Genomic DNA, 21,889 nt, shown 5'->3' with positions numbered 1-21,889 from the left:
GCTTTTGGTGAGGTTCTGCAAATGGAGAGCCAATGAAGGACAGTGAAGGCAGAAGGAGGAAGAAGAAACTTGCTTATTATTTTTAGATCTGAGTAGTCTCCCTTCAGCAGGGACAAGGAACAAGTACAGGCTCTACCTTTTCCTTTTCTTGGGTATGCCCAGCCCCAGCTATCCATGATCCATCTGAAGGACCAGCATCAGTAAGTCATGTCTCCCTTTGTGGATGTAGCTTTTTTATAAATGTTGATTTCAGTAAAAAGTAATTGGAATGTTTTCTAATCTCATTCATGGTCCTTAAGTGGGGCCAAGAAAGGAAGACTACTCAGGGGTATTCAATCAAAATGAGAGGCTGACACTGATCTCAAAAAGTTTACAGTCTAACCAAGAAAAGTCCCACAAGCAGGTGATTATAATACAGTATAAGTGCTAAAATTGGAGTAAACATATCTCCCTGAGTAGTTACAGAAGAAGGAAAACCAGAGAAACTGGTCATTCTATTTTCTTTACTGAGGTCATTTAGGACTGGGAAGTGTGAGCATGTACCTCCAACAACTCACATCCTCATGTTCACTTGCCTCCTTTCTATAATTCAGTCCCAATTAAAAATTTCTACCTAAGTACAAAATGTCCATAAAAGAACTATTGACTAAAGGATTTGAGTAAAGACAGCCAAGCCATTTTCTGCTTAAACTTGTAAAAGCCCAGTGTTTGTGCTGGACCCAGTCTGTTAGAAGAGAAAGACCAAACTGCAAATCTCATCCTGACATGTGAAAAACCCTGATATTGCCTGCTTAATGGCTAATGATATATGCTGCTAATTACCTAAAGATGAATGTCATGCATTAATACCCTGGAGAGCAATATGGAGCCTCTTTTTTAATTATTATAGAACAAGAAGGCAGTTTTAAAAGCTATTTTTGCCTTGCAATGCTGTAAAATTTATCTTCTTATATCATGTGACTATTTCACACCATGACCAGTCATCCATATGTAGTTAGTGACTTACTATATGCACAGGGGAAAGGGAAATAATTATTCATTATTTCTTTTTAAAAAAGGACTGGATTAAGACATCCAATGCAACTATCTATTGAGTTACAGCTTAGTACTGTGGTAATTCCTCCAATGGCTAAAGTAAGTCATATGCAGGAATTAAAGATGCCATTTGAAAACATGCCTATTACTGCTCCCAACCTGCTTTGATACATCCCTTATTAACACTGCTTTGAAGCATGAAAAGGGTCTACTTTGAAGTGCCTGGTTTAAAAAGTCTCCGTGTTTTAAATTAAAACATTATTTTGTAGTCTGATCTGTCTCAATAAATCTCTCAGTATAAAATTCCTAAGATCAAGTTATTCCTCCTTTAAAAAAAGAAAGCCTTTAAAGAAGTTTCCAAATGAAATTTTAAACAAGATATGGTATGCCTATTGACTGGAATAAACCATTGCCTAATAACTACAAAACTGATGATTTAATAATAAATAGACGGTAATATAAAGCTAAGAATAGAGAATTTTGGTAAATATATACCCTAAGATATTACTGCAAAAAATCTTACGTAAAAAGATATGTGTCCCTAGATACATCTGACAAAATATTCTTATATGATTGCAAATAGAAATACGCTGGTACTTTCCTATTTTGGTAAACCAGGCTAGACATTACTTTAAAAAACAAATAAAACATCAAAGTATACTCACATAGATTTCTTGTTACAATTTGCTCTTGTATTATTGTGATGCAACTTAGAATCAATAAAATTCGTGGATTTTACATATATTATTTTATGAATTTTTATGAATAAATACACATACTTATGATACAGTATGATAAGTGCTAAAATTGGGGTATTTGGGGTAAACACATCTCCCTTCTGGTCACTGTACTTTAATAGTGTGAGTTACCAGAAACTGGTCATATACTATTTTATTTTATGAGTTATAGGTAACTCATCCTCCTGTGAAGATGTAGAACATTTCTTCATTCCACTATGTTTCTTCCTGCCATATTCAGTCCATTCTAGTCCCTCCTCCTCCCTCCACACTAAAATCAACCTGATTTATATGACCATAGATTTGTTTAATCTGATCTAGACTTTTATGTAAATGGAATCATTTGTATTGGTTTCTTTAGCTCAGCGTATTACTTTTGACATTTATCTGTGTTGCTGTATATAACAGTAATCTATTTTTTATTGCTGATTAGTATTCTATTGCATATTACAACTAGTAGTGTTTTATTACATACAATACCACGATTTATTTGCTCATTATATTAATAGACATTTTCACATGGTTTGTTTACTAAGTCGAAAATTACCAAATTGATGTGCCTACTGTTGGGGGAATTAGGAGCTAGTTTGGTCTGAGAAAGTACCTTAGTACCATGGTGGCCAGAATGAGAGGTTCTTTTTCCCCAAGTGACATATCGCAATAAACCTAAAGAAATGGCAGAGTTCAGATTAAGAGAAGACTAGACCAGAGAAGAAAGTGACACATGATGTCAAACTGAAGAAGAGTGACATGAGTAAATAGGTCAAGCCAGACATCTTCATTCAGACGCCAAGAAGTCAGAGTCACCACTGGAGAGTAACACTCATAGAGTCTGTGACAGATTAGTTCTAAAAAATGCTTGTGACCATCAATACTGTCTAGATGAATTCTTCTTATTCAGCATTATTTGCAAGGGAGCAAAAGCTGTTGTATGGTAACATAGATGGTACTTTTACCATCAGAGCAATTTGACATTTTTTTTATCATAAAAGTAAAAGCAAAGCATAGGAAACTCACACAAAAACTAGACAGTTTAAGAATTGAATTAAGGATCCATTTGTACTCTGGTATAATTAAGAGAATCATATTTTTAATCCAGTGTCACATAATCTAAAACAAGTTATTATCATCAGCTTCACTAGTGTCCCTATTCATGGACATCAAAACCAGAGTTGTTAACTTAAACTTTTCTTTTCATTTGGTCCACAATGGTGTAGTTAATGTAATATAATCCTCATTTTAGAAATGTTTATTTAGTCTTGTTTGCTTTCAAGGGGTAGAAACACATCAAGGAAGCTCAGTGAAAAGAGGATTTTGGAAAATGATACATGAGAAAGGACAGGGACTATGGGATCTCAGGAAAATCTAAACAATAGAGAAGGATCACTGTGAAACTAGGCAGAACTTCAGCTCCATAAATTTCAAAGGAAGGGTTTAGTGAATTTTTCCTCTAATGTCCAATCATTAATGTGAATTAGCTACATCCACACATTTATTTATTTATTCTCATCTATTAAAAATTAAACAACCATCAATTTTGGGGTCACATATTTGGACCCATCATAAGTGAGCAGCCAGCTTAAGAATGGTTACCCTTGGGTCAGGCACCCATGTGGTGGGGATAATATATTAGATAACATAGCCATTTGGCATCAGCACTCTGTTGATGGAACAGGTTCATTTAGGAGAGTTTAAGCACCAAAAGATCCCTGGAAAATATTTTTTAAAAATATGAAAGAAATATAATGAAATGTATTAGGCCTTTAAATAAGTGTTACTTTTGAGTTTTGTGTTTTATTTATTTATTTATTTATTTTTATTATTATACTTTAAGTTTTAGGGTACATGTGCACATTGTGCAGGTTAGTTACATATGTATACATGTGCCATGCTGGTGCGCTGCACCCACTACCTAATGCTAGATGACGAGTTTTGTGTTTTATATCAGGTGTGTTTGCTAATTGATTATTTACTAACCGAGTTTGATATCATATTGAACAATACTCATTAAGCCCTATTTCATGGGCTATGGTAGTTAAAAGGATTAGATAAGAAAAATTGTGAACTGTTCAGGGAATCAGTTTCTTCCTGGTTTAGTCTTGGAAGAATGTATGTATCCAGGAATTTAATCATCTCTTCTAGGTTTTCTAATTTTTGTGCATAAAGATGTTCATAGTAGTCTCTGATTATTTGTATTACTGTGGGGTCAGTGGTAACATTCCCTTTATCATTTCTAATTGTGTTTATTTGGATATTCTCTCTTTTCTTCTTTATTAGCCTAGCTAATGGCCTATTTATCTTATTAATTATTTTGAAAAAACAACTTCTGGATTTATTGATCGTTTGAATTTTCTTTTGTGTCTCCATCTCCTTCCGTTCAGCTATGATTTTGGTTATTTTTTGTCTTCTGTTAGGTTTGGGGTTGGTTTGCTCATGCTTCTCTAGTTCTTTCAGCTGTGTTGTTAGTTTGAGATCTTCCTAACTTTTTGATGTGGGCATTTAGTTAGTGCTATAAATTTCCCTCTTACACAGCCTTAGCTGTATCCCAGAGATTCTGGTATTTTGTATCTTTGTTCTCATTAGTTTCAAAGACCTTCTTGATTTGTGTCTTAATTTTATTATCTACCCAAAGTCATTTGGGAACAGGTTGTTTAATTTCCATGTAACTCATAATTTTGAGTGATTTTTAAAGTCCTGATTTCTATTTTTATTGTGCTGTGGTCTGAGAGTGTGTTTTGTATGCTTTTGGTTATTTTGCATTTGCTGAGGGGTCTTTGTATCTGGTTGTGTGGTTGACTTTTGAGTACGTGCCAATGGTAAGAATGAATATTCTGTTACCGAAATTGAATCTGTAATAGCCTGTCAACCAAAAAAACAAAAACAAAAAAAAAACCCAGGACCAGACATATTCACAACTGAATCCTACCAGATACACAAAGAAAAGCTGTTATCATTTCTACTGAAACTATTCCAAAAAATCGAGGAGGAGGAATTCCTCCCTAGCTAATCCTATGTGACCAGCATCATACTGATATGAAAACCTGGCAAAGACACAGCAGAAGAAGAAAACTTCAGATCAATATTCTTGATGGACGTTGATGTAAAAATCTTCAGTACAATACTCGCAAACCAATTCCAACAGGACATCAAAAAGCGAATCCACTACTATCAAATATGCTTTATCCCTGGGATGCAAGTTTGGTTCAACATATACAAATCAATAAATGTGATTCATCACATAAACAGAACTAAAGAGAAAAACCACATGATTATCTCAATAGATACAGAAAAGGATTTTGATAAAATTCAATATCACTTCATGTTAAAAATTCTCAATAAACTAGGTATTGAAGGAACATACCTCAAAATAATAAGCACCACCTATGACAGACCTAAAGCCAGCATCATACTAAATGGACAAAAGCTAGAAATGTTCCCCTTGAAATTGGCACAAGACAAGGATGTCCTTATTACCACTCCTATTCAACACAGTATTGGAAGTCTGGGCCAGAGCAATCAGGTAAGAGAAAAAAATGAAGAGAATTAAAATAAGAACAGAGGAAGTCAAACTCACTCTCTCTCTCTCTCTCTCTCTATGCATATATATGTATATACACACACATACATATACATATATATAGAAAAAGTCATAGTCTTGGCCCATTTATTCTTCTGTTGATAAACAACTTTAGCAAAATTTTAGGATATAAAATCAATATATAAAAACGATTAGCATTTCTATACAACAACAAAAGCCCGACTGAAAGCCAAATCAGGAACACAATCCCATTCACAATTGCCACATAAAGAATAAAATTCCCAGGAATACAGCTAACCAGGGAGGTGAAAGTCTGTAAAATGAGAATTACAAAACCCTACTCAAGGAATTTGGAGATGACTCAAACAATGGAAAAGCATTCCATGCTCACGGATAGGAAGAATCAATATCATTAAAATGGCCATACTGCCCAAAGCAATTTACAGATTCAATGCAGTTCCTATCAAACTACCAATTACGTTCTTCATAGAACTATGAAAAATTACTTTACAATTTATATAGAACCAAAAAATAGCCCAAGTAGTCATGGCAATCCTAAGCAAAAAGAAAAACGATGGAAGCATCAAGTTACCCAACTTCAAACTATACTACATGACTACAGTAACCAAAATAGCATGGTATTGGTATAAAATCAGGCACATAGACCAATGGAACAGAATAGAGAGCCCAGAAAGAAGTCCACACAACCTACAACCATTTGTTCTTCAACAAAGCTGACAAAAACAAGCCATGGGGTAAGTACTTCCTATTCAATAAATGTTCTTGCGATAACTGGCTAGCCATATGCAGAAGATTGAAATTGGATCCCTTCCTTACACCATATAGAAAAACGAACTCAAGATGGATTAAACACTCAAATGTAAAACTCCAAGTTATAAAAAACCCTGCGAGACAACCTAAGCAGTACCATTCTGGATATAGGAACTGGCAAAGATTTCATGATGGAGACACCAAAAGCAATTACAACAAAAGCAGAAAATGACAAATGAGATCTAATTAAACTTAAGAGCTCTACACAGAAAAAGAAACTATCAACAAAGCAAACAGACAACCTACAGAATTGGAAAAAGTATTTGCAAACTGTGAATCTGACAAAGGTAAAGTTTTAATATCCAACATATCTATAAGAAACTTAAATTTACAAGAGAAAAAACACCCACTAAAAAGTGGGCAAAGGACATGAACAGACAGTTTTCAAAAGAAGAAATACATGCAGCCAACAAGCATATGAAGAAAAGCTCAACATCACTAATCATTAGAGAAATAAATGCAAATCAAAACCACAATGAGATACCATCTCACATCAGTCTGAATGGCTATTATTAGAAAGTCAGAAATTAACAGATGCTGGCAAAGTTGTGGATAAAAGGGAATACTTATATACAGTTGGTGGGAGTGTAAATTAATTCCATTGTTGTGGAAAGCAGTGTAGTGATTCCTTAAAGAGCTAAAAACAGAACTACCATTCAACCCAGCAATCCCATTACTGGATATATACCCAAAAGGATATAAATCCTTCTATTATAAAGACACATGCATGTGTATGTTCATTACAGCACTATTCACAATAGCAAAGACATGGAATCAACCTAAATGCCCATCAATGGCAGTTTGGATAAACTTTGGTACATATACATGATGGAATACCATGCAGCCATAAAAAAAAACAAGATTATGTCCTTTATGGGAACATGGATGGAGCTGGAGGCCATTATTCTTAGCAAACTAACACAAGGACAGAGAATCAAATCCTGAATGTTCTCACTTATAAGTGGGAGATAAATGATAAAAACACATTGACACAAAGACAGGAACAACAGACACTGGGGTCTACTTGAGAGTGCCGAGTGCGAAGAGGGAGAGGATTAGAAAAAAATAACTATTGGGTGTTAGGTTAGGTACCTGGGTGATGAAATTAATCTTTACAACAAACCCCCATGACACAAGTTTAACTATATAACAAACATGCACATGTACACCTGAACCTAAAATAAAAGTTTTATTTTTAAAAGAAAGATGGCGTAGAGACTACTGAGTTAGAGATTCTGACAAAAATAATAATAATAATAATAAAAACTACCCAGGGAGTAAAAAAGTAGGGGATTAAAATCTGTGCATCAGCAATTAGACCTTGACAAAGGATGAGGGGCAGAGCGAGGTAGGTAGTTACCAAGCCAGAAAGAAAGGAACTCTATACAGATAACAGTGCATGAGAAGGTCTACAGAGAAAAGAACACAGTCCCAACATCAAAGAAATTATCAAAGGACACTTATTTTCTGAGTATCATTTGCTTTTCCTTCTATCATTCATGGGAGAAGCATAAGCCTGTTGAGGACCTACCTGTGTTTTCACAAAGACCCGAAATGAACAAGTGCAGTATGAGTCAGTCTCTTCCCTTGAGGACCAGGCAATGCATAAGGGGTATACACTGTTTCCCAAAAGACCTTAGACAAGCTACAGATGGCACTCAGGGAGTCTTTCCATCTGAAGCCTTTCTAAAGGCATAGATAAATCAAGTCTGGATAGTAAACCTTGTATTCTTAGGCTAGTGTCTTGGGGACACAATGGTTATTCCATGGTCACTTGTTTTCACTCAGATTCATAGGAAGGCTAGTATTAATATATTATCACAGCTGAAGTCTAGACCTATTCTATTCCTGCTTCTATAATCTATCCATTTCAACTAAGCAAATTAGGTACTCATGTCACCTAGGATCTTGAAGAAGCAGCCTGAGAAACAGAATATGCAATGAACAGAGGAAATCTTAGAAACATCTGTCTGTGTCCACACATAAAATTTATCCCAAGGTAGAATATACCTACCAAATGAATTTTCTCCCTTGTCACAGATGAGGTTGGCAATGGACATAATATTAGTAACCGCTCTGAAAAAATAATGTGACAATTTCTGGCCTGGAAGTCGGAGGCCTGCTCGTGAAGAAAGATGAGGGATCCATTCTAGCTTTAAAGCACTGCCTGAATTAGCAGGATGTGTACCCTAGAAGTACTAGCTAGAGACAAAGTTTAAATCTTTAGTAGTTTCCTCTTGACTCCCCTCAAATCATTACTCTTCTTAATTCTTTTTTCTAGGACAGGAATCTGTGCAACACTGGTCCAATCCTCCTCAAGCTGCTATGGACGTGAAGCCTGATTCCTATTTGTCTTATTTATAACTAAGCCTGACTCTTTATCAGTGGGGACTTTGTTTGTGTGGGTTCAATGGCTTTATTTTGCTCAGTGCATTGTCAATAAAACAAAGAATTAAAATGGGTTTGATCTTTTTTTTTTTTTTTTGAGACGGAGTCTCACTGTGTTGGCCAGGTTGAGTACAATGGCACAATCTCGGCTCACTGCAACCTCTGACTCCCTGGTTCAAGCGATTCTCCTGCCTCAGCCTCCTGAGTAGCTGGGATTACAGGCACGTGCCACCACACCCAGCTAATTTTTGTATTCTTTTTTTAGTAGAGACGAGGTTTTACCATGTTGGCCAGGCTGGTCTCAAATTCCTGACCTTGTGATCTGCCTGCCTTGGCCTCAAAGTGCTGGGATTACAGTCATGAGCCACCACGACCAGCCTGATCTTCTTTTATATAAAAAGTCAATGATTTCTGAACATTTTTAACATTTTTGCCATCTTCACTGTCCGTTTTCCAAAGATGAGATAAAACTATTCTTGTAATAGATTCCTCTACAGCAGTGTATTTTCCTAAAGGAGTTTTCTTCTCTGTAATATTGTATAGACTTATATTTACTTATTCAAAGAATGAACTTTTTTTACGATTTACAACAAAACATGCATGTGCCAAACACTGCATATGTTGAATATGTCTACCCTTAAAAACTTATAGGTAACTACGCAGCACAAATACATGCGCAATTTATGCTTTCAAGGAGAGTACACTTTTTTCAGAGTTGCCAAGTAGCCATAAGGTTAGGCACAATTGATGCTGCATACAATTGAGATTAATGGAAGGAAACAATGGTTTCAATTATGTAGTTTTTGTTGACGAGTTGTGTCATCAAATTTTTATAGATGAGATATCTGATCAGAGGAGTAACTAAAGACATGTAATTTTTTTTATTGTCTATTGCCAAAGGTAAAGCTAAAATAGATTTATGTTTTAGGATTTATCAATGAGACTAATATATTCACAAAAGTTATAATTTTGTCTGTTTTGCCATTCTATCCCCCTGAAAAAGATTCTAGTTTGTTAAAAAGTCAGTTTACTTCTGCAATTCATAGACATGACCAATTATTCTATATAGAGCACATTTATCATGAAGGTGCTTTTTAATTAGTCAGTGTGTTAATTTTCTTGATCCAAGTATAACACTATTACATGTTTGCAAAACTACTCAAGGATGCTGTGAGGAATACTCCTACTGTAAGAAAAATTGTACCACTAAACCAATGCAGAGGTCTTTTAATCCATTTCTGTTTTCCGTATTTAACAAAAGAAATATAATAACTTTAAAGATAGAGTAAGTGCTTTTTGCAGTTCCCTATTTTAAATATTATACAATGATGATTAAATTTCAAGATATGCATTTTCTACAAATCTGTGTAAGCAACATTGAAGAATAGAGATCAGTATTTTGGACCAAAATCAGAAGAAATAGGATATATCTTACTATTTTGCTTTTCTCAAAAATAATTACGTGTAGAAAGTATAGACTTGAGGGCTATTAACATATCTTATATCACTGGTTGACATAAAGCATTTATTTTTAAAAGCCTCAGATTTCTCAATGAAGAATGATTTTTTAAATACCTAGCATAGTCTAGCCTAAAAGCTAACTTAGGACAAAATTTTCTATATAATCTCTTTTTTATTCTCCAGCACCTGAGGCCTCTTCTCTCACTTGTCTCTTTTGTCATTTAAGTAGATGATATCATGAAAGACAGAGTCTTTCTGGTGTGTGGAAGTAGAAAGTTACTGAAATAGGGAATGCTATGCCTTCCCTAAAGTGAACATAGATTTTCCTTTCTAGTTCTCATCTGACAGAGAAGCAACTGGTTTTCTTTTATGAGTTCACCATGCATAATGCTATCAGAATAGTTATTACATTCATTAAATTATTTACCTATTTGTCTACCCCAATATATCGTAAGATCATTGGTATTCATTATTGATTCTTATTATTGTGTTTGAGCATTTAGCAGAATGTCGACTATCTGGTAAGTACTCTATACCTCTACACACCTTTTAAAGTGAATTGACCTATTTGCTTTTTCTAGAATTTTAAAAATTTTTGTTCCACTGTTAAACCCCAGTTGATTCTCGACTCAACTAAAAACTATTCTTCTTTGGGAAACCTTCATTGACTATTCAAAGTTCTTCTTTATTCTTTAGTGCCATCCTCTGTATATTACCCTTATTACCCTTCAAACTACCTATTGTAACTACGTATTGTTTTTATGTCCATCTCCCCTAATAAACAGTGAGCTCCTTCAAGAAAGAGTATCCTTCCCCCTCCCTTTTTCCGCATCACTAGAACAGGGTAGGTAGGCACTGATTAAGTACATTATTCAGTTCATCACTCAGTATTGGACATATATTTCTTGAGAATTTACTAAAGGCCTTGCTTGCGTGGTTCTAGGCATCGTGAATTGAGTGGTGAACAAAACATTTAAACCCCTTGTCCTCATGGACTTTATGTTCCTGGGACAGAATTAGATAACCTACATATAAAAACACAGTGTATTTTTACATGGTCATAAGAAGAAAATAAAGATAGATAAGGAGGTGGAGGTATTTAGGTGGAGTGGTCATGGAGGGTCTCTTTAATGTGGTGACAAATGATTAATGATATGAGTGTATGTAGTGAGAAATCAAGTTTTGAGAACACCTGTTGATAGAGTGTTCTAGGTTGAGGAAACAGCAAGCAGAAGGCAGAGAAGGCAGTGGGTTTGATGTAGTTTTGAAGATGGCCACTGTATCTGGGATACAGAAAGTGAGTAGAGGTCAGAGAAGAAAACAGAGTGAGAAACACTGTTTTCCACTTTCCAAATGCTCAAGACATTTTGGAAAGCATCTCTTATGTTAATGCCTTCAAGATCCCATGGTGCATTCTTTGAATGTCTCAGATTGATGGAAAAAAATGATGATTTGAATTCGGATTTGGTTTTTGGAATTAGTCATTAGCTATTGAGAGCCAAGATTCCTGGATGAAATGGGTAAGTATTCAAATAACATGGCTTTACCTCCAAATAGTTTTTAAATGAATAAGGCTAAATGTGAATAACTTTCAAACAGGCTCAAAAACAAATTCCAAAAGAACATTCTTTGCCTTAAAAAAATAAATAATGACAATATTGTTACTTTGAAGGTGAGAATATTTACTGTTTAAAAATCTATGGTGCGTTTGGTAAAGCAAAATTTGATGTTATTTTAAATATCACACTTCTTGTTGCCAGTATCTTTTTTAAAAAATGGATTGTTTAAATAGGGGTTTATGATACAATGGAAAGCGTATTATTGTTGTACCATACTTTTTAAGAGAGAAACAAACTCTATTAAATAAATAATTAATGCAAAGGGAGAATAAAATCCTTGTTTACCACCTGACTTAACCTTATATATAAAAAAGTGAAATTCTACCTTGCACTTAGTGCATGATGATTTTAAGATTTAAATTATTAATGGAAATGTTGCTATATTTTTTAAAAACTTTAAAAGATCAAAGAAAATTTAGATTGGACAATGGGGAGCATTTTAAGCTATTTGAAGTATCTTTCTCCCTGAGCAGTCATATCTCACCATTTTTTGCATAAGGCCTTATTATTTTTTTCTTCTAAGTCATTTTTCTCTTTACCAACTCAATTTAAAGTGTCCTTACCTCAAAAATGATAACTATGTCAGGTAATACATATGTTAATTAGCTAACTTTAACCATTCAACAATGTATATATACTTCAAAACCTCATGTCATACATGAAAATACACAAAATTTTATCTGTCGATCTAAAAAAAAAATAAATTTGTGGAAAAAAAAAGAGAGGAATCATGTTCCACATCCAGCATTAACTTCGCTGACAATGTGAACTGCCAGAAGCAGCTAAGGAAAGAATACTAAAATAGCTCCCATTGTGTGAAAACAGAATCTTCATTATCACTCTAAATGGCGATTCCTGTGTTGATGATACTCTTATATGATGAACGAATGATTTTAAAATTGCTTCTTTCTACATAATGTAAGTGATGCTTAAGACAGAGGCTTTTTCTTTTTTAGTTTTGTTTCATATTAAAACACTCAAAACACAATAAAAAATTCATCTTTCTTCACATGAGCCAAGTTGGCCCTCAGCCTCCATATACACCAGCAAGATCTTGATCATCGGAAATATGGATATATTACATAATAAATCAATGCTGTATTAAGACAAGACTCTATTCACTCTATTCTATGGGACTAGTGAAGAAGTTCTTTTATATAAACAGAGTGTTTTCATTACCATCTCTCTGAGTTTTTCTGTAGACAGTTCAAAATGTTTATGTATTTATTTCATTAAAAGTAGTATCTTCTTATCGCATATAAATACACTGGTCACTTAATAGAAACTTTGCTTTTATAAGCTTATAAATGATTTTTGAGAGTTTCCTTTTAACTCTACTTTCTGATATAGTAAAGGTCAATACTTTCAAATTTTCATATATATAAGATCTTAGCTAGGGTCTATTTATACATCCTTGGTCAGATTTTGAAGTAATTAGCATTGCCCTTATGCCATTCTCTTTCTGGATGCATGCATAGAATTTAACTTTGCACTGCCATGCTCGTTGGCTCTAGAGAAATGAATGTTATAAGAGTTCTTAATCTTTACTATAGGGCATGTTAGAAAGTGTGATCTTGGCAATCACTGAATAATTTGACATATTTGGAAGTACAAGCTAATTGCACATATGAAACTCAGCCAACTCAATCATATTCATATTTTAAAAATACTTCACATATAACCTGCCACGTTGAAAGTCTGCATTTTGCATCAAAACCCTGCCTTAGAAAATCAATATTCATTTCAGCTCCACATTAGAACAAACACTTATTATAGCCTCCTAAACTATGTAGTTCCCAATAACAAGAATATCATCTATCTATCTATCCAGCCATCTATTTATTCACCTTTTCTTTTAATAGACTTTTGTTATGGAAGACAGTATACCTGGTACTAGAGATATAAAAGTAAATTTCATTTTGTTCTTAGCTTAGAGAAGCATATAGGCTGGTCAGAGAGACATATGTTAAAACATGTTTTCAAGACCAGTTAAAGAAAATATGTCAAAAAATTTATTCAGCATACCTCCATTCATGTGCAGTTTAAAATAGAAAAACATATGTTTCAAAGATTCAGATTAAAATTAGCAAATTATAAAAAAATTATCACAAAATCAAAATAGTTATTAACTCAAGGAGGCACGGGATAGGTGGTAATCATGGAAGGACATAGAGGAGCTTCAGTGATACAGGCTGTGTTCTATTTCTTTTTCCAGATTACAGTTATTAAAACATCTATGTTTATACAGTAAATCTTATTTAAATTACATTCGTTAGTATGTACTCCTCTCTGTTATAATATTTTTGCTATTAAAATGTTTTTAAAATGAAAAATGTAAAAAAGGTTCTTAAATGTACAAAAGTAACATTTCAAACCTAGTTTGCTAGTGGTGTGTGAAGAAGTGTTAGACTCTACCTCAATGAAGAAGGAAAAGAATCACTAAGAACACAATATTTGAGCTGGCTTTTTAAGTCTGAGTAGGAGTTTTTCAGGGCATTCCGGGAATACAAACAAGATTAGAGTTGTGATAGGACATGGCCAAATTATACAGAGACGTCTGGGGTGATTGAAATGGATGGAGCATAGGAAAGTGAAGCAGAACTTAGACATAGAAGTAGGAGCAATGTTGCACAGGGCCTTGTGTGATGAGACCATACTAATAATATGAATAAAAGTTAGTTACCATTTAATTAGCTAACAAAAGAAAATCAAATTAAAGATATTATTTCTCACATTCAAAATAATCCTGCAAAATAATTATAAACATCCCCAATATACAAACGAAGAAAATGAGACAGTGTATAAATATCATGCCAAAGATCAGGAAGCTGATCAGGAACAAAGACAGGGATCAGACTCAGTTTTGATTCCAGACTACTTAATTTTAGAATATTCTTACTTCAATGGGTCCTGTGTGAAATGAGAAGTTACAGTAGGAAAAGGAGTGGATTATATTTCGTTATGAAAATGACAGCAATTAGGCCGGGCGCGGTGGCTCACGCCTGTAATCCCAGCACTTTGGGAGGCCGAGACGGGCGGATCATGAGGTCAGGAGATCAAGACCATCCTGGTTAACACGGTGAAACTAAAAATACAAAAAAATTAGCCGGGCGTGGTGGCGGGCGCCTGTAGTCCCAGCTACTCCGGAGGCTGAGGCAGGAGAATGGCGTGAACTGGGAGGCGGAGCTTGCAGTGAGCCGAGATCGCACCACTGCACTCTAGCCTGGGCAACAGAGCGAGACTCCGTGTCAAAAAAAAAAAAAAAAATGACAGCAGTTTAAAACTCAAAGAAATCAATGAACAGGCTCTTGCAACAATTCGAAGAATAAATGATGATGAATAAATGTGGAGCTCTGTGATAAAGAGATGAAGAACATGAGTGAAGGAGATTAGAGGTGGGATTTGATGACTGTCTGGATGTAAAAAGCATGTGAAAGAAAGCCAGGAATAACTCAGGTTTCTATCTTAGTCCATCAGATAGACGCCATATCACTTGTTAGCAGCCCATGCAGATCCCTTTGGCGTTCGCCTCTACACTTTGAAGGTGCCTCCTGGGACACCTGCAACTCTGTGTTTCTTTTGTCTGATGTGTGTAGATTCTGCTCCACTTCCCTATGCACTATAAACTTCAATCACTCTATACACTTTTTAAATTTCCAGAATATCTTCCTAACAATTTAGCAAAATTAAATTTAATTTATCAAATCCAAATTAAGTATTTCTAATGCAAATGATCTCATATAAAAAAACTTGATTGGTTTTGTTTTGAGATGTGATATAAAATTGTTAAATTATTTGTAATTTTTAACAAAATATTTATAGAAATAATTTAAAAGATGAAATAATATTTAAAAAGTTTATAAATAAATATATCCCCACTTTCCAGTGGCAGCTAGCTGCAAATGTTTTAGTTATTTCCCCTGGATTCTATCTCCATCTTTCTTTATAATATGAATATATTTCTACTTGTAGATTCCTCAGTTATAGACTTTATGTACCTTGTATTGTAAAAGGGATTTTAGTTCTCTTATACTCCTTGTTCTTTCCTTACCTGCCATTGTAACTCTGGACTAATTTTTTGGTTAAGTCCCTGTTCACTCATTTCAACTTTAGAACTCTGAAAGTATTGATTACTTTTGAGCTACAGGTCTATACTGTGCTTATATTTCTTATTTCTTTCTTGTACAACTTTTCCATTTTTCTCAAGTTAATATGTACTTCATTTTTATCTGAAAAAATGTTTAATACCTGATTAAATCTAAATCCTCCAATAATTGAGTAAAATATCTCTTAGTACAAGTTTTTACATGGTTAAACCTGATCCTGTAGCTGTTGCTCTTGAAGCCCACTAATTTAGTCCAGTTGATCTGTGTGTCAGCTGCACAGTTGCCATCCTGGAACTTTATTTTGCTTTTCTTTATATTTTTTTTCCTGCATTAGATCCTTTTTTCCTGCATTAGATCCTCTGCTTCCTAATTCTGTGTCTTTCCCTTTCTTGTTTTTTTTTTTTCCTCTGTCTGGGGATACACATTTCCCAGAAGCTCTTTGAAAATGCATTAATGAGAAGTAGCTTTTTTGATGCAGAAATAAAAATGTCTTAATTTTAGCCACACACTCTATTGATTATCTGCACAGAAATATGTATGTTGGTATCATTTTGACTAAACACTTAAAGGTATTGTTTTAGTGTCACTTATCTTACGTTTGCTGTTGAGAAATTGAATATCACTTTGTTTCTTACCCATTGTTTATGACCAATTATTTCTCTTTATCACTAGTATTTTAGCATCTTGATATTGTATCTTATGATTTCTTTTGTCAATAGGTCTTTGTTTTTCTCTGATATGCCTTTTTGCATAGTGCCCTCCTCTTGTTTCATAAGTTCAATATGCAATAAATTCTGTGTATGTTTGGACAGAATTGGGGGAATGGCTTGCTGAATAGCCTAATACTTGAAAAGCCTATTGTATCGCCAGCTACCTTTTTGAGAAACACATAAATGCTGGCATTTGTAAGTCTTTTCTTCTGCGGTTTTTTTTTTTTTTTTTTTTCTCCAGAGGATCCACCCTGTCTCCTGCTTAGGGAAATATTGTGGAGCTCTATGATAGAGAGAACTAGCTGTTGCATTACTTGTATAGAATTTACTTTACCTGATGACTTAACTGATGATATTGCTATCCTTATTTTCAGTCATCTGCCTTACTCTTTTCTATGTTGGTGGTGCCACTAATTCCCAAGTCATTTTTAAAAGCACAGTAACCTGCATCTTTTCGGTAACCACCTACCTACTCCTTCAAACACTATGGTTAAATGATTATTTCTCTCTTCCATGCATTGTTTATTATTTAACCTTCTATTTTCAACATTATATTTATAATTTGGGATTAAAGATGTTTTCTACTTTTCATTTTATATTTTTCTTAATATTGTAGGTGATTTTCAAGAGAATGAGAGAAGAAAAATATCCTTACTATATCATCTTATCTTAATAATTTTATTCACCAGGTCTCAATACTAAGCAAAGACATGTAAAAATCACTACAGACAATAATATATATCTTCAAACCTGGTAGATGTGAGGGATTTAGACTTTTTCCACAGAAATTCAAGTTTTGGTTTCAAAGAGATATACTTGATGTGGAAATCATTCTGGAGTGTCAGAGAGATGAATGAAATCATTTTCTTAACATATTTAGAACTGTTTACAGAAACTGACAAGAAAGAGATTATAGAGTGTCAGTGTGGATTTCTCTACTTACTGGTCATTTCTCTATGTCTGGTCCAGAATTTAAAATTACTAGAATGTTTTCATGAGGTGCACTAGGAGCTCCAACATAGTGATGGTGGCATCCAGCATTTTCGTTTATGCCCATTATTTGCCAAGTCACAGAGTTTGCAATTGTGTTCATTTCTCTCCAAATAAAATTTGCAAATGAAGCTACGTGTTGTATTCAAATCAAGGATTGCTTGTTCCACATACCAACCTGAGCCAAATGATAGAAAAATAATGTGATTCTTTTTCAGGATTTCTGTTGTTTAAAACAAACAAACAAACAAATCATTACACAACTGGCCAAAAAGAAAGATAACATTATCTTTTAAACACACATATTAAGATTTGTTATTTGGTTAAATCAATTAAGAAGAGCAAGATACTGAATACCAACAATTATCTAATATGATTGCACAATGCATATGTTTTAGCTTGAAAAGTTAGAAAAGGCTTTTTACAAGATTTTTGCTTACTATAATAATGTAATTACATATATTTACACCAATTATGCACTTATATGTAATTATGCTAATTATGTAAATACATGACATTTGATAAAATATTACTTTGAAATTCACTCAATAAAAGCAGAACAAACGGATGGTAGAACCATGTGCCAAATATGAAAGAAAGAAAATTAAGAGTCTTAAATAAATGATCTCTACAGTCTATTTTTGCTCTAAAATCCTCTAATTCTAAAATTTAACAACACAGCAGAGAACCATTGACAATATGTTTGAATATATTGAGGTGTTATGTTATGCCTAGGAAGATTTTTCTTCTATTTTTAAATCAGCTTCTGAATGGAGTTTTTGTAAAAGCAATGATCCTGATTGCTTTTACAGTATTTAACCTCCAAATACTGGAGGTTAAAGTAATGATAAGGACAAGATGGGGGCCCTGATCCTGTCGTGGATAGCTGGAGATATTCAGAACCTTTCTCTGCTTCCCAGTATCCCTGAAGATACTGACAGTGAAGATCTCCATCAGAAACCAGAGAGAGAAGAAATAGGCTAGGACTGACTTGAGGGGTGCAGGTGTGCTGCAGGTGGGAACTGGGGAAGCACTCAAGGACATCAAGATGGCAGCAGCATATATGCATGGTCAACCCAGTCCTTGTCAAGAAGATGCAAAACTTAGAAGTCCAATGGCCATCAAAATCATACAAAAAACCACACAAACAAACTGAATATCTTACAAAATAAACGACGTTAAATGTATATGGAATGCTGTTACTTGGAACAAAAACTGGTTTTGTTACCGCACAGGAACCCTGAGTTCTTTGACTCTTGTTTAAGTAAAAATAAGAGACCAAAGGGAGGTATTTTTTTCCCTTCAGGAAAAGTTTGTAACCGCCCACTAGGCAGTGGGCAGTTCACCTTGCCCGCTGCTGATTTATCGGCTCTAGACAGAGCAGATTTATCAAGACAGGGAAATTGCAATAGAAAAAGAGTAATTCATGCAGAGCCAGCTGTGTGGGAGACCGGAGTTTTATTATTACTCAAATCAGTCTCCGGAGCATTCAGGGATCTGAGTTTTTAAAGATAATTTGGCGGGTAGGGGCTCCGGAAATGGGAAACACTGGTTAGTAAGTTTAGAGATGGAATCATCTGGAGTCTAAGTGAGTTTTTGTTGCTCTCTTCTGTTCCTGGTGGGATCGCAGAAGGGGTTGAGTTAGATTACCTGTCTGGGTGGTGTCAGCTGGTGCATGAGTGCAGGATCTGCAAAATATCTCAAGCATTGATCTTAGGTGTTACAATACTGATGTTATTCACAGGAGCAATTTGAAGAGGCTCAAACTCTTGCAACCAGGGACTGAATGGCCCCTAGATCATAATTCCTAATCTTGTAGCTAATTTGTAAGTCTTACAAAGGCATAATGGTCGTCAGGCAAGGAGGGTTTTTTTACTTGTTTGTTTTTGTTTTTCAGGTAAGGAATATTATCAATTTTGTTTTCAGAGTTAAACTATAAACTGAACTCCTTCCCAAGGTTAGTTCAGCCTATGCCCAGGAATGAATAAGAACAGCTTAAAGGTTAGAAGCAAGATGAAGTTGATTAGGTCTGATCTCGTTCATTGTCATAATTTCCTCAGTTATAATTTTTGCAAAGGCGGTTTCAGGTTTAGTAAGCTTGTGTCTCCAATGCACAAGGGAGGAGTGCTGGGGAAAGTGATACAGATGCCAGGTCCCCAAGGGGCTTGGCCTTTGTCACTTTAAGGAAGCTGAGGCAAGAAAAGGGAATAACGCAGAAACATGTTTAGGTGGACCTTTCCCCTGCCTTGTGCAGTAAGATGTCATGCTCTAATATGCACTGCAGGACCATATAAGGCCTGTCTTGGGCAAAGAATTTAGCATTACGATGAGAGTGTAATGAGGAGAGTCAGTGAAAGGACAGCGCCAGAGTCCATCTTGTATTTATGCCACTGCATCTGGTCAGATTCTTATCTAGAATGCCAGAGTGTTGCTTCAGTGACTTCGGCAAACATTGCCCAAAAGAGACAAATGGTTAGGATTTTCCTTTTATGGTTAGGAATTTAGCCCAGTCAGCTAAGTTAGGAGACTCTTCCTGCTATGTGACTTGGTTTAGCTTCTTAAGGAAGGCAAGAAGGCAGGGCAGGGAATATACCCAGGCATGTAAGACCCATCCGGACTTTGGTTACCATTTCACCTATGTGACTTGTCAGGATCAAGTCTCTTCCCTATACTGCCTCAGTTGCTCTGGAGTATTGGCAAACTTCATTTACAGACACTGCTTCAAGTTTCTGATACTTTGAAGACATATGCATCATTGACTGTACTTTGATTTTAGCCTACTAAAATTGCTTACAAACTCCTTGTAACTGATGCTTTGTATTCAGATAATATAAGGAAGGAAAACTGTGTTCTCAGAAGTTCACTGATTGGCATAGCATGTATAGCCCAGTGTTTGTTTTTTACTAAAAATGGACATCTGACACCATCAAGTATCATGCTGTTCCACTGCCATTAAAAGGAAGGATTTTACTCCATTGATTACTGCTTTGTCAAACAGAGGTGAAAACAATGGTAATTCCTCTAGTCTTTTAGACAATGATTGGATTATTATTATTTGTTTTTTGAGATAGGGTCTTGCTCTGTCACCCACTCTGGAGTACAATGGCATGATCTCAGCTCACAGCAACCTCTGCCTCCTGAGTTCAAGTGATTCTCCTACCTCAGCCTCCAGAGTAGCTGGGATTACAGGTGGGCACTACCACACCCAGCTAATTTTTTGTATTTTTTCAGTAGAGTCAGTGTTTTGCCATGTTGGCCAGGCTGTTCTCTAACTCCTGGCCTCAAATGATCCACCCACTTTGGCCTCCCAAAGTGCTGGGATTACAGGTGTGAGCCATCAAGCCCAGCCAACGATTGGAAGGATAAGTAGTCTCAGCATTATGCAGTATTTGGAAGGACACTTGAGTGTATGAAGAGTAACCAGAGAATGAATGTGTACTCCCAGAAGAATGGGTTTTTTTTTTTTTATGATGAGACATTGCTGAAAGAGTTAAAAGTAACTCTGAACAGACCATTTGTTTCTGTTCCTTTTGCCTGATATATAGTGGATACTCAATAAATATCCAATAACTCAATCAATTAAAAAAAGAAAGAAAGAATGGAAATAAAAGAAACTAGTAAAAGTGATTCAGGGTCAGAGGCTGGGCCATTCAGGCTAGAGGAAAACAACGAGGTCCATTTTACTCCAGCCTAGTTTATTTTATTTGACATTAAATGACATTAGTATATTAATCATTAAAATAGGCATTTACTATGTGAAAAGCACATGTCCTAGCCGCAAAGTCATTCCAGTATAACAGAGAAAAAAGAGAAACCAACAATTACAATTATAAGACAATACAGCTCAAATCAAGAGCTGTAAAGGGGATAAAATCAAATTGTTAAAAACTAAAGTGTCTTAACTTTTATTCTGCCCAAATCACCTGAACAATGCAACACATTACCGTTTGTGAAAGTTCATCTGTGCAGCAGTGATTGTCAGTCTGATACAAAATCTCCTGCGGAGGAAGCGGGGAGATTAATTATTGAACTAATTTTTGAACTAATTATTGAAAAGATTTATTATTGTTATTTTTGTTGTTGTTTTGCTATTATAATTGTTAAGAAACAAAATTTTTACATTGAGAACTTGTTCTAGAACTGAGAAAATTATGGTGCTTTATGTTATAGACAAAGGCAAATGTGGGGAATGACAGGCTGATGGTGAAATGAAAAATTTGATTACTGCATAAGCTATTTGAACACGTAATAATGGACATGTTAATCTGTTGACCTCCTTTTAAAAATTGTTTATTTAATCCCCAATATTGAATAAAAAATGAGGATTTGGCTCTTTGTCTCCCTGAGAAATGACTGGTAGGGTTACATATCTTTTATATTTTTCACTTTAAGCTTTAAGGAAGCTGATTTACCCCTGAATATAAGCAAGTGTTAAAAATAGCAGCATCAATGTGTGTTTAATCAGTATGTTTAA

This window comes from Pan paniscus, chromosome 11 (genome assembly GCF_029289425.2).
Source record: "Pan paniscus chromosome 11, NHGRI_mPanPan1-v2.0_pri, whole genome shotgun sequence".
Classification (NCBI taxonomy): Eukaryota; Metazoa; Chordata; class Mammalia; order Primates; family Hominidae; genus Pan; species Pan paniscus.
This window is presented reverse-complemented; position numbering follows the sequence as displayed.